We start from the raw sequence: 14732 nt of genomic DNA on the forward strand, positions 1-14732 counted from the left end.
CTTCTAATGTGCAATAATATATTCAATATGCTGCCATAAAATTATAGCACACATGTAAATTGTCTAGCTATAAAAAGAGGGGACCACGTGTCATTATGCATAAAGCAGTTCTATGGTAGTTTAAGCAGTAGACATTATTTCATTTGGGGAGATGTTAGTTTTCGAAAACATTGATTAAAGAAAAATCATTAAAAACTTAGCTGTTCTTTGATAAGAAGAATAGCATATTTCTTTGAAAAAAAATCTCTAAAAGAGGAAGAAGTGGTATTATTCTAGGCTGAGTATATACATTAGGACATTATGAAAGGGTTTGCTAGAGAAAAGTAATCAAATACAAATATAAACAAAAGTAGAAATCTAATGTGTGAAGACATCTCATGAAGTTAAATTAAACAGAGCAGAAGATTTAGAAGAACCAGAATGGGAGGATAGAGAATGCAGTAGAAAAGAAGGATGTAAAGGACAAACACAGTGGTACAGTAGTCCCAGAACATATAGTGAAAATTAGAAATTAAAAAGATTAGAAAAATACAGTTAGTTGATTGCAGAAAAATACAGTTAGTTGATTGCAAAACAGTTATGAACCATTGTATTATGTGCTTCCTGAAATATGTTTCTGTTGTAGTATTTTCAGTAAAAGGCCCTCATGAAATCTCATCTAGAATTTACAGACCTGTTCAGCCACATCCAGGAAAGAAGAATTCAGAATGGAAGAGATTCTGCTAAGAACATGTAAGCTAAATTATTGAGTAGAGCATATCTCTTTAAAGAAAAGCTTGGAAAATAAATATGAATGAAAGATACAATTTCTTCCGATTATTAGACCTTGCTGACTAACACTTGTCAATGATAAAAATTTATTCAAACCATAGTCATATTGACAAAAACTGAATAGCTATAAAATTGCAATTTAAAAATGAACAAATTCTGACTAGGAGACTAAGGGAAGGGGGGGAGGCGCGGGGGGTGGAGATACAGCAGTGGCTTTCCAATGCATCTAAAACAATTGCGTTTTTCCTATGAATCAGAAGTGATAAGCTGAGCTGGTTTATTGTTCATGTTTTCTCCAGCTGCTTTACTGTCCAAACAATATGATGGTCTAAGTGCATCTTACCTGCATTGAAATCTACCTTTTTGTGGGCATGTTTTATTGCACAGAATAAGAGGAGTAAGACCTGGGAATTTTAGGGACACTGGGGGAAAAGGAAGCAGAAAAGAACATCTCTTAAATTTTTTAAAAATTAAGTGATATAGGTAAAAACTATCATTTTCTATAAAGAAATAAACACATGTTGTAATAATCAAACATTTCTTATTTGAAAAACAGGGCTGCACTTTCTGCAACAAAGATTTTTATTAAGGTAGCTCTGTAAGGTCCATCAAATTCAGTACAGTGTGTCTTATTAATGGCCTCTAAGCCAACCCTCAGATAACCATAAGCCTACAGCATTATCCAAGATGTATTTGAGGAAAAAAATTGCTTGACACTAGAGAAAAGGTTAGCGCTACACTGCAGGGATTCTAATTCTTAGTTTCATTAAGGAATTAAATTAGAGTGAAACTTTTACCCTTTCCTTCTCCCCCCATCACAAAAAGGAATGTTAACCTCAAATGGACCTGCTGCTCATCTTCAGTCTTTTGCAACCTTTTCTTCACAGCAAGGGCAAAGGCCTCTGCATTCATATTCTGAAGGGAATCTGCATGACATTGTTAGGAATGGGCAAATGATCTGAAAGTCCCTACACAGCCAATATAATTCTGATTAAAGCTTGGCATTTGTTTTCTTGCTCTTTGGAGCAGATAGCATCCTGCCTGGAATTAGAAATATGAAAGGGAGAGGAACTTCCTACTGTGCAGAGAGTATTTTTTCCTCCTCCCTTTCAAAATGCAACTGAGTTTGAATACTTTTTGTTGTTTTGAGGGCAGGTCATTAAAATAAGGGCATCCTTGTTTTCCATTTCAGAATGAGATGTGCTGTGTCTTGCACATTTTTCTCCAGAATTATTAAAAAAGATCTTGCACTACCAGCTTCCTGACTGTATTTCAGCTCTAGCATTTTAAAATGGAAAATCATGATTTAGTACTTCAAGCAAATAAATGTATATAACTTTTGAGAGAATCTTCTACACATGATAATAAATTTAATTTAAACATCTATAATAAAATCCTAAAATTTTGAAGGAAAGTTCTTATTTGAATGTGTACATATTCACTTAATGGCATCAAATTCATTAGTAGCCACATTTCAAACTCTGATTTAATTAATTGATTCATTTCCACTTAAATGAACTTGTCAAGAATCCTGGACACAGACTAGTTTAGTCCAAATTAGAAGGTCACTAAATGGTGCAAAAGAAAATGTTTAAGTGCAGTACTAATTCCCTGAAAGTCAGAGGCAGAACGATTATTATGAGTCTTCAGGAGTTCTGGATTTCATTTTTTCTTTCCATTACATTGTTCTATCAATTATTTAAATTCTACTGCATTTGACATTTAACTTGTAACATAATTCAATGAAAAACATTTACAGTACAACATCAGAGTAATCCATTGACAAAAATCATACAGTAAAATTTACAGAACTGGCATAAACATTTTTGTTGTTTCTGAAAGTTCAACACAATTTTTCAGATAAGAAATATTTGGTCACCAAAATTTATTTATTTGGAAATTGTAGATTTTGGCTTACCAGTTCTTTTTCAAGAATGAGGCAGAGTATCAGTCAGTGGGTAAAATGGTAATGTTTTGTTGATAACAATAAAGTTGAACTGCTGCAGGGAAATGAGCACAGAAGTAGCCAGTCTACAGAAAACTCATTAAATAAGATTCAGATGATCCCAGATGGTCCAATTTTGTTCTTGAACAGCCCCAGTAAAATGGTTCAGGATATGGACCAGTGGATTCTCCTGTTTCTCTCTGTAAAGGGACTAATTGTTCCTCTTATTTTGCCTGGAAGAATCATAGGGCACGCATGAAATTTAAACAGAAAAATTTCTTAAACTGTCTAGAGATACAAGAAATAATTGAGGGTGATCATTGTGCCTCCCGACAAAATGGTTTGCTGAATATAATAGTCAGGAACTACCTGTTGTAGGAAATTAATCCTTTTTTACCACTAGCATTTATTTTCAGATCCAGCAACAGTTTAAATTCCTAAACTGCTGCATATGCATTACCAGAATAAAGCTTAAATAATGTTTTCCTTGAATTCTTCAGTGACTTTGACTCATATACTATGAGAAATAAGGAGGTACATTCCATATAACATATGGTTAAATATTTCATAGAGAAGCAATATGAACAATCTATAAATATGTATATATGTAGATACACATACATAAACAAAACAGTGTGACAAGTCTGTTCAGAACAAATGTAGTCATCCACTTTTTCTTCTTTGTTTTTAAACAAGTTTTGTTATGCAGGAATTATGATTGAGGAAATTTGTTTGACTACTTTTCAACAAACCAAAATTTAGATTTGAAATGTTGGTATTATTATTCTTGCACTTACGCCTTTAGAGTAGCTAAAAATACTTACTTTTACGTTGAGTTAGAGTTTTAAGTACAGTATTCTTTTCTGTTCCTGTAAGATTCCACATAAAGAATGTTGTGCTAGCTTATCTACCTGTATCCACAACCTCTGCAAAACAGCTAAGAGTCCAGAAATAATAAGTGACATACTTCTTTATGAGGTTTGTACAATGTACAAAGTATTTCAGAGATTACTGTAATAATAGCTTTGATCAAGATAATGTGAGGTCAGAGCATCTCATCTAAATGAGCAAGAGTTGCATGCTTATCTGATATTTCCTGTATTTGCAGTTTTTATGAGGCAGTATATTATGGCGACCTAGCCCAAAATCTTCCTTAATACAAACCTCAACCATTCCTATTTTGTAGCTACATATTAAACGTAGTGCAAATTTTTACGTGAAGTTAAGAAAAATTCCAACCTTAGGAACTAAATGGTCTTGTGCCTGTCCAAAATTTCATCCTTCTTAGCAAATTTATGTTTTTCAACAACGTTAATCCCAGTTTGATGCATTGTCTTTGATATCCATTAAATCATCTGCAGGCCATCCAAACCAGGACTTTTTTTTTTCCCAGCTTACTTGTGGCTACTGTCCATCAGACCACTGGAAGAAAATTCCTGCAGAGAACAGTGACAAGTGGTGTTCCTCAGGGGTCAGTGTCAGGACCAGCATTGTTTAACATCTTTGTCAGTGACAGGGACACTGGTATTGAGTGCTCCCTCAGCAAGTGTGCCGATGACACCAAGCTGTGTGGTGCAGTTGACATGTTGGAGGGAAGGGATGCCATCCAGCAGGACCCTGATAGGCTTGAGAGGTGGGCTGGTGCAAACCTCATGAAGTTCAAGGCCAAGTTCAAGGTCCTTCACCTGAGTCAGGGGAATCCCAAGCATAAATACAGGCTGGACAGACAATGAATCGAGAGCAGCCCTGAGAAGTACTTAGGGGTGCTGGTGAATGAGAGTTGGACATGACCCAGCAATGTTCACTTGCAGCCCAGAAAGCCAACTGTGTCCTGGGCTGTATCTAAAGCAGCATGTCCAGCAGGTCAAGGGAGGGGATTCTGTCCCTCTGTTCTGGTGAGACCTCACGTGGAGTGCTGCGTTCAGGTCTGAGGTTCCCAGCACAGGGAGGACATTGACTTGCTAGAGCAAACCCAGAGGAGGACCATAAAGATCAGATGGCTGGAGCACCTCTCCTATAAAGACAGGTTGAGGGAGCTGGGATTTTTCAGCCTGGAGAAGAGAAGGTTCCAGGGAGGTCTTATAGCAGCCTTCCAGTACCTAAAACAGGCTTACAAAAGAGCTGGGGAGGGACTTTTTACAATGGCATGTAGTGACAGGATGAGGGGCAATGGTTTTAAGTTGAAAGAGGGTAGGGTTAGATTAAATATTAGGAAGAAATTTTTTACTGTGAGGGTGGTGAGAAACTGGAGCAGGTTGTCCAGAGAACGTGTGGATGCCTCATCCCTGAAAGTGTTCAAGGCCAGGTTGAATGGCTCTTTGAGCAATCTTGTCTAGTGGAAGGTGTCCCTGTCCATGGCAGTGGGGTTGGAACTAGATGAGCATTAAGGTCCCTTCCAACCCCAATCATTCTACGATTGTACAAAAATACCCAAATACTGAATCCTTTGGAGAACACTCAGACATGTCTCTGGTATAGACCTGGACATGTGCCAGGGTTTTCAATGAATGCAATACCTACACTGAATAAACATTTAAAAAAAGGATTTCCTCTTCCAGTACACTATCTACTCACTGTTTCATTTTTCTTGATAAGACATAGCTAAAAAGGCAAAGAGGATTATGGAAATAGACACTGAAGCTGAGAAGGAAAAGGTTCTGCTTGTTGGCTGGTAATAGCCTTTGGCATGACAGCTGTAAAGTTAATTTAACGATCTATGCCTCAGCTTTCTCACATGAGATATCTAAGACATATGTAAAATGGTTATACCATTATGTGAGAAGAAAGGATGGTGATGAAATCTGCAGTTAAGCATTTGTTATATTTTCAAGTTCTGACAGTCTTCTGAAAAAATTATTTTCTTAATTATTTGAAGAATTCCTTTAAAATTTCACAAATAACCAAATTATTATCCCTTAGCTGTTTTCTTTACTATGGGATGAGAAAATTGATCTGCTATTATAATATAAACAGTATTTAAAGCTTTTGTCTTTACAGGCAGAACCGAATTTTCTGTCATTTAAAACAGAATTTAAAAATTTAATTATAGATTTAGTCTAATCACTTGGGTTTATTTTACACCACTGAGGTTTAAGCAAAACCTCCCACTAATCTTGTTGAGATGTCCTTAATACATCAGTGACACCATTGCCTGACAACATTAGCAAACATATAGTTATAATGACAACGTGTTTGCCAACTGAAGCCTTCAGAATCCTTTGTTGTCACCACATACACAAGTGATTTATAAGATATTCTTGCTCGATGAACTAAACCATTGCCATCTGCTTGGGAGACTGACAGGCTGAAAGATATTTCTATTGCAATTGTGTTTAATAGAGACATGTCCTGAAAAAGTATGATTGAGGGAGGGTGAGTAAATGAAGAAAACAATAGTCTTTTCTCCTTGTGTATCTTGATTTATATGAAATTTACTCGTTTCACCCATAATACATTGCAAATCATCTTTGGAGTAAACTAGGAGGAACTTTTCAACAAAGATAAACATTTCTGATACATACTTTCATAATAAATTTAACCCTAAAAAATATCTACAGATAAAACCTTTACCTCTTGTAGGATTATTGAGAATGAATTTGTACAGACTTTTTTCTTCTTGGATGAAAACCACAGAAAACATGCTTATAAGACATTAGTGTAATTAGTATTCACATACTCAAATATGTTAGCAGATGCCATACATTATCTTCCTTCACTGTTACTGATTTGGTCAAAAATACAGACGGATTTCTCCTAAACACCCTTGTTTGATTTCCTATTTTTGCTCTGTGTGTTATGAGTCCTCTACTGTAGTGACACTAGTTACATGGTCATGAGTTGTTAATTGATTTTTGAACATGATATTTTCAACTCAACATAAAGAAGAATAAAAAACCCCCTTGAATTTTCTTGACTCACATAGTAACTATATATTTCTCAAAATAGATATATAAGCCAAGAAACTGAGATTAATCAATCTCCAGTAAACTGTAGACTGCTTTTAACACACATTGTAAAATGTCAGCTAATAATTAGTTTTTACCACAACATCCTTTGCAATGGTATATTTTCTGTGCTTACATGATGCCTTCATGAAAACAACATGAAAGATACTTCAGATTACTCACAATCAAAAACAAATGTAACAAAACTTATTCACTTTTTTCTCTGTCATAGCAGTCTGAACTTTATTTGACCTTAGTCCAAAAGGAAAGCAAACATTAAAAAAAAGGAAAACAACAAAAAAATAGAGATTACAAGTCATCTTAACTTTTGTGAAATAACTGTAAAGGTAAAAAACTTCCACAATGCTCAAAATAGTATTTCACTGCTTCAACTCAACCAATAGAGTAACTGTGGCTGACACATAGCATTGTCTGGCTCTCTTTCTATAAGATGCATAATAGGTCTTGATGCAGTTTTAAACAATTATTGGTACATTGACTGAGATGCTTATTCATATCATTTATTCAAAGAAAACTAGCTTCTGACAGAAAAAAAAATATAGACAGAATGGATTCAATTCTTGTGTACAATGGAATAACAACAACAATAACCCACTGTTTTGAATCCTTTGTTCAACATACATTTCTCCTAAGAACTAAAATTTTATTTTGTTTTTTAGCATAAAGAACCATTCTACCAAGGCTATGGGATTTCGCACGAGAATGGTTGAATGCAGCTAGAAAAAGAAAAGTAGCCCCTCCGGAAGACTAAGGGCCAATGTCTTCTTTAAAGTACAGCTGATAAGAAATAAAATTTGTCGTGAAATTCCAGGTTTTATGGTTAATGTACATTACGTTAATGGAGCTGATCTTAAAAGCTAATGTCTCAACATGAGACCAGTAGAGCTCTTTGAGCAAATACTGCTCTGATGGTAAGCGAACTGAAACTGGATTTCAACATCTGCAAAAGGACAACCCCATGATTCAACAAGATCAAAAAATAGTTTCATATCATTATTATCCTGGATCATTGGAGAAGAGAAGGTGGTATTTGTTGGTTTTGCATAACACCTCTAATTTTCTTCATGGTTCTTGACATGAACCACATTAGTTTCACACTAACTCCATTATAGTTTACATTCTTTTCCTGTAACTCAATTTCTCCAGATTAACCCCCCTCCAAAGAAAAGTAATTTTCCCATTTGCCTTCCTCTTATCTCACTGAAACCGTTATTAAATGAGCTTCCTGAAATATGAAAGACTGTCTTTATATTAGATTTGGTTATTTTTCCCTGAAGAAAAAGAAATTCAAGAGCAATTTTTGGCAAGGAAGAATTATATTCAAAACCTAAAACCAATTTAACATTGTCATAAAAAAAAGTGCAAATATTTCTCTAGTAATTTTTTCATGCAGTGAAAAAATTATTGTGTTTTGAAAAATAATGTTTATCAGTGCAACTTCTAAGCCTCAATATCATACTTTCTTTCACTGCTTACAGGAAAACGCTCATTCCTCTTGAATCAAGTGAAAAGATTACTTCCACATGATTCAGAAAGTACAGGTACGTATTCAAGTAGAGCAGAATGTATGTGCAGCCACAATCCACAAGACACTGAGATCTGCAGTCCTTTCCTGAGCAGAGAGTCTTCAAGCAGATGGTTAAATGTTTCCTTCTGTTGGAGCCTGTGGAACCACATCTCTGGTTCTGAGGACTATAAACCTCAGTTAATCTTCCCTTTTCCTTTGAGACACTGGCAAGGTGTTTGGTAGCTCAATATCACTTCTTATAGCTGGAGTAATATAGGTAAATTTTATATAATCATCAGAAGATTAAATGAAAATAAGAGTATCCAGTATTAATGACCCCCATGCTGTTCTCAGATTAAAAAAAAAAAAGTAAGTTTATGCTTACCCACTTTAATGGAAGGAGCATGTATTTTGACCCTTATGACAGAATTTCCCTCCCTATTACCAGTAAAGGGCAAATGTCAAAGGACAATTATGCCAAATGATATTACAAATGATCCAAGCAACATTTAACAACTTATAATATAATGCTATGGTGTGACACAGTAAGTATATTCTTAAAGATAGTCCAGTCACTGATAGCTTGAAAACAATTTTTAGTGAGGTTTTTTAATATTTTAATTTTATTTAAAAAATCAGTAGAACAAATAATCCCCTTGCCAGATGTTTATTGTCAAAGCAACTGAGCTCTGTTTTGGCTGAGCTTTGCAGTTCTTGCAAGACAGCCTAGGAGATGCCACCTCTTGCAGGGCAGCAGATGAAATCTGGTGTTGAGCACAGAGGGAGCACAATTTACTCTAAATATTTTTATCAGCCTCAGCAAAAACTTTGTTTCATAAAGGATAAAAAAAAGTCTTCCTTTGCAAACAGAGATGTTAATAACTTCACATGATAAATGCTTGCTTTCCTCTAGACATTAAGCCATTTTTTTGTGCAGGCTTTGCAGAAACTGTAAACTGAATTATAGAACAATTTTCGACTCTTTGATATAACAACTATAAAGGAACACTCAAAGAGTGCACAGAACTGCAAGGGAGGAGCTAACTTGGCCACTGTAAAATTAGCAAACTGTATAGGTGAACTAAATGGAGAGAGGGAAAAAGATAAACATTTATGTCTATTTATTCTGCCCTATCACAATTGTAGGGTGGATGATTCAGTTTCTTTTTTCATTCTTTTATCCTGAAGTAAGGAGATGTGTGTGAAAGACAATCACTGGAAAAGCAGTCAAAAATCTATTCAGAATTGAGTATAAGGAGTCCAAAAATATTACCAAAAGCAGTAGAAAGGAAAAAATGTTTTCACTCTACCTATAATCTATTCTCCTGGGAAGGCACTTCAACAGACTCAGGAAGTAAACTGTCTACAAAGGAAAAAAAAAAGGGCAGGAAGATAGCATATATGTATTGGTTCCTTCCTGATTTTAAAACGGGTGCAATAGCTTTTATTTTATTTTAAATTTATGGTAATCCCTGTTTAGGTTCTAGAAGTTACTTATAAAGACTTTTTAATTTATATTTTTTTTGCATTTGTCAAATCTAAAATGCAGTGTTCAAGCCTGTAAGTATTTATCTGTTAGAGTAATTTTATGTGCATGAATAGCATTGTTGAGTGAAAATAGTAGATGGGAATTTCAGCGAAACTCCTCATACTTGAAAAGCTATTGCCTTGTCCAAATATTCAGGGATTCAGCTTTCCAGTAATCTAAAAAATACATTGAAATAAGTAAATACCTACAGTGAGAAAGAAATACATTCCCTGACAAAAAAACCCCAAACCCATAGTTTATGTGAGAAAGAGAGAAGATTATGGAAAAAAAGAAAAAAACCCAATGCTTTCCTTCATACTATTTCCAACACTGTGTGAGCATTTAATCTTTTGAGATTTTACTTATGTTGCTTTTTTTTCTTGTAGAATTAGAAATAAATACCAATATTTAGTATTTATTTTGTCAAATGATCATCAAACAGAATCTGGATCCCACAACTCCCTGAAGACCTCGTGTGATGTTATATAAATAGTCCAAAATTAAAATCCACTAAAAGTAGCTGACATTATATACCACCCTGTTCTAGATTTGTTCCAGATTCTCATAATTTGGTACATTTACAACATATGCTGAAACATTTCCTCTGAAACAGTGTTAAGAAGAACAAACTTCCACCCACAGAGTGATTAATGATAAACTGCATGTATTTAGTATTTCTGAAGAAGATAGAATGAATTTAAATAAGAAGGTACTCAGAGATCCAAACGCTGAAGGGAATATGCCATAAAGGGATTGTCCAAGAGAGACGGCATAGAGGCAGGTTTTTTGCCTCTAGATTGGCTCAGTATGCTGGTAGTGCTGCAGAGACTTCACAGCCCACTAAAAAGGACTGAATGGCTGCCTTTGAAAGTCTCAGCCTTATGAACACATGCAGCTTCCTACTTCAAACATCATGTCAACTATTTGTATTATGGATCAGCAGAAAGAAATTTACTGTCAGGAAAATGTCTGACAGAAGTAGAAATTGCACTAACTTGAATCTGACAATCAGACTGTATTTTTTTTCCCATCTAGTGCAAAATAGAAGGCAGAGAGAAAACACACTCAGGCTGTTCCTATAAGAGAGGGGAAAAAAACCCAATTAGCAAGGAAAAATATGCTAAATATGGGAGATGTACTGGACAAGAGAAAGAAGGAAAGAAGCAGAGAAAGAGACTTTATGTTCTTCCTTGAGATTGAAAATGACACAGAGATGCTACAGAAGGCACGTGGGCATCACAGAGTGCTGCAGAGGTATTTGTTGTTCTACCAGTTTAGAAATAGAAATAACTCACCAGTCTTAGACTGAGGGACAATTACGTAAGACTTCAGTCTAAAAGTTGACTCCTGTAAGATTTAAGAGCAAAGAGAGAAAATTAGTAATATGGAAATATGTTGCGCTCTGTGTTTTCTTCCATTCAAATATTTTCATAAATGTTTTAAATATTCCTTTTAAAAATCCATCTAAAAAATACTAGACTTGAAATAGATTTTGTGCTTCTAACAGTTCACTGCATTTGCGAGATGAGGAGGGGATCATAATGGGCTCTGACTGTGCCACATCTGCCTGCTCAAAAATCTTCTCCATTTGGTGACAATACCTTTAGCCACCTGGCAGAGCTTAGATCACCTCCTGGCCTTCATTCCCCTGTCACAGAACCAGGGCAGAAATCCTTTCAGAAGAGGGAGCTTCAGCTGTTAGGACTGTAATTAGCAAGCTGAATCTCTGTGTTTAAAGACATTTACTGAAATAATTCCTCAAAACCTTGCCATTTGCTTAGAAAGAAAATAGATGTACTAAAATAAAACCATCGTGAACGTCTTCCTCTGTCTTCCCCAGGTAATGTCAAAGCATTACTCCCCACTAGTAACATCTGTTGAATGGTTTTGGCATAACAATTGGCTAATTAGAAATATTTTCATGTTTCATTTGAACATATTTAAGGAATATGTTCCTTCTGTGTTTGTGGTGTGTTCACAGGCATTGACAGGGGAGCAGGTGGATCACATAAGTCCCTGACAGTTCACTAGCTGTAAATATTCCATTTCTTGGATTTATTTCACTTATTAGATCTGATTCTGCATGCATGTTTCAGGTCTAACATACTGCTGTGTTTTTTAGATCTTAATTTTCTGATGAAAACAAACTCTACTTCTTGGCCATTTTTCAGCTTTTATTGCCATTTAGAATAGCCCGATTTTTTTCCTTTATAAAAGTCCTTCATTCATTTCAATTCTCCTTGATGATATTTTACATAATCAAATGCCATAATTATAGATTAATTTTCCAATATAGTAAGATTGCATTTTTGGATGCAACTAAGCTGCAGCAGTTAGGGGAAAAGCAATCTCTGTCTATCTCCATATAAGAGCTGGGTTCAACACTTCTTTCTGAGTATTGCTCTGGGACCTCAGAAGGAAATGCTCTTATTCACAGCACCGGTGGTGAAACTGAACTTTACTTATAACACTGAACTTTACTTACAATCCTTCTCTAAAAAATGCTAGGTAGTAAACTGCCCTTTTCTTAGCTGTTGCAACTGAGTGACTGGTCTCCACCTCAGAAGCTCACTGAAGACATAGCAAACACTGTTAGATATTTTCACCTCTTAAATCAGTAGAAGTTTTCTTTGTCCTTAAGGTAACTCTCTAACCTTGAAACTGGAGCAGTTCTGAGATTTTTTAGAAGTTCAGAGCAGTCATGTAATCAAGGTGCCTTGTTTCCACCTCTGAAATGGAGCACTTGAGGTCTGGGCTCCTGAGGGCAGCTATAGAGGTATTAGCTCTTACTGCTCAAGGGGGGTCTATTTTTCCCTGCTTTAAGTTGTACACTGCAATTTTTTGTTCTTGGTTTCTCAAGTTAATTCTTGTTGGTGTGCAATTCAACTGCAAAGACACACATTGAGCCTCAAACAGTTCTGCAACTCTGTTTAAATTGCGGTTAGGACATGCTTCTCCTAATTAAAGCTTTTGACCACTTAAAGGATTGTCCATGGATTTTAATTATCATATTCTATTCATTCCTGAAAATGTAGGTCTCAAATATGGTTATAAACATGTGCTAAAGGCTATACCTTTTCAGACTTTGGCACAGAGGCCCAATTTATATATGCACTTTATAATAGAGGACAGTCCAGGTTTAAGATTCATTTTTTAAAAAGTTCTGTAAAATTAAGTCTTTGATAGTTTTATTGGTGTCTATGTTTTATGTTAATTGTGTTGTATGTTCCCTGGTATTTTCACAAAGAGCATTTTTTTAAGAAAGGCAAATTCAGCTGATGGATGAATTTCTCTGCAGAGGTTTATTAACATTTTTGTCAATTTATCCCATTAAATACAGCAGCATCCCTAGGTGGTGATGAAGTGCAGTAGCAGCACAGGCTTCACACAATGATAGAAAACTGATTCCAATAATTTTCTCAGTAGTAAACTTATAGTACAAGTGAAATGCTAGTCTTTGCAAGTATGGCTGGGTAAGTAGAAAACCCCACATAGATAAAACCCAAAATATATATTTATGAATATTAATTTAGAGTAAACATACCACACTGTGTCCTCAAACTTCACTAGCAGTCTAGAACATGGAATTAAGAGGAATTAGCAGTATTGACAGCAATATTTCCCCCAGTAAAGCAAACATACCAGAATTTCATGTAAATGTATGTATAGGCATATGTAGCAGAAACTTGACCCTGAAATCTCACTTTATCTAAAAGAAGGGACAAAACATACAGCCTCCCCACACTCCAATGTCCACAAATGCCAGTGAAATGGTTCCTCCTGATTTCATCAGGCAATGCACCAGGTGCAATAGGATATCAAAAACAGAGATTGAAATTCAAATTTTGGCTACTAAATATGGGCTTATGAATAAGTTACATTGCCTCACAGGGATTTTTCAGCAAACAGCCTCAAATACTCAATTAATTTGAGAAACTGTGAATGTCTCTATTGTCAGAAATATCTCAAAGAGTGGAAAAAATCACTGAATAAATTATTTGTGGCAAACTATTTCTTCCTGTGACAGTGACTCCCCATTTCTCACATCAGAGTGTGCTTACTTTTACTACATTACTGTGTTCTTTTCCTATAAGTGCTCACAAGATTATAAAAAATATTAAGAATACTACTTTAAAGAATATGTATTTAAACTTTTTGAAATTTAAGTATAATAAAATGAGGATAATGAAAAGAAATTAAGTAATGAAAAGGATTTAAAGTACTCTGCTAAAGAAAGCTGTTTGTAATACTAAATATTAGTCTAAAAGATATAAAAATTGTAGAAGTTTAAATGATCAGTCTGTTCATAGACAAAGAGTGGGAAATACATCTAAAGTTACACTCTAGGGGAAAAAATTTCCCATGATATAGAATGGAGAAGTAAACTGAATGCAGACTCAGTCCACATTATCACCTATAATTTGTGAACTATTTCTACTTATCTATCATATGCAGTAAAAATTTTTTTACTTTTGGTGCTTAATGTCCTAACAAGGCCATAACTCCTCTCCATTTCCTAACAGGCCTATATCTGCTTTGCATATCATTATGATTTCCAACAGTGTGCAAAATTAGTCTTTCAGAAACTGTTTCATGTTTGTCTGTTTGTTTACTTGCTTTAAACAATGACAAGCAAAGCAGAAATGAGGTGGCTAGTGACGAATAGCATAAAATGCAGAAATGAGAAAGTCTGCTGAATACTGAAGCATCTTCATATTCACTTCTCCCTTTGAATACATTTGTTCACCCCTGCTTAAAAATATTAATGTGTCAAAGAGTGTCATTTTTCCTTGCTTTGGTGTTTTTCTAAGGCTGCCACAGAAAAATTTTTCTAATTGTGAATTGGCTTTACCAGCCATGGGAAAAATCAACTCTCAGTTTCCAAACATAAAAAGATCTGGTCCGATTTTTTTTTTTTTTCTTGAGAATAATATGAGTCAGCTACTTATGGACCTTTCTTTCCCTTTAAGAGCAGAAGAATTTCGTCCCAGGCTGAATCTTAACCATAGATTTCCA

This window comes from Lepidothrix coronata, unplaced genomic scaffold, assembly GCF_001604755.1.
Source record: "Lepidothrix coronata isolate B3197 unplaced genomic scaffold, Lepidothrix_coronata-1.0 Scaffold75, whole genome shotgun sequence".
Lineage (NCBI taxonomy): Eukaryota > Metazoa > Chordata > Aves > Passeriformes > Pipridae > Lepidothrix > Lepidothrix coronata.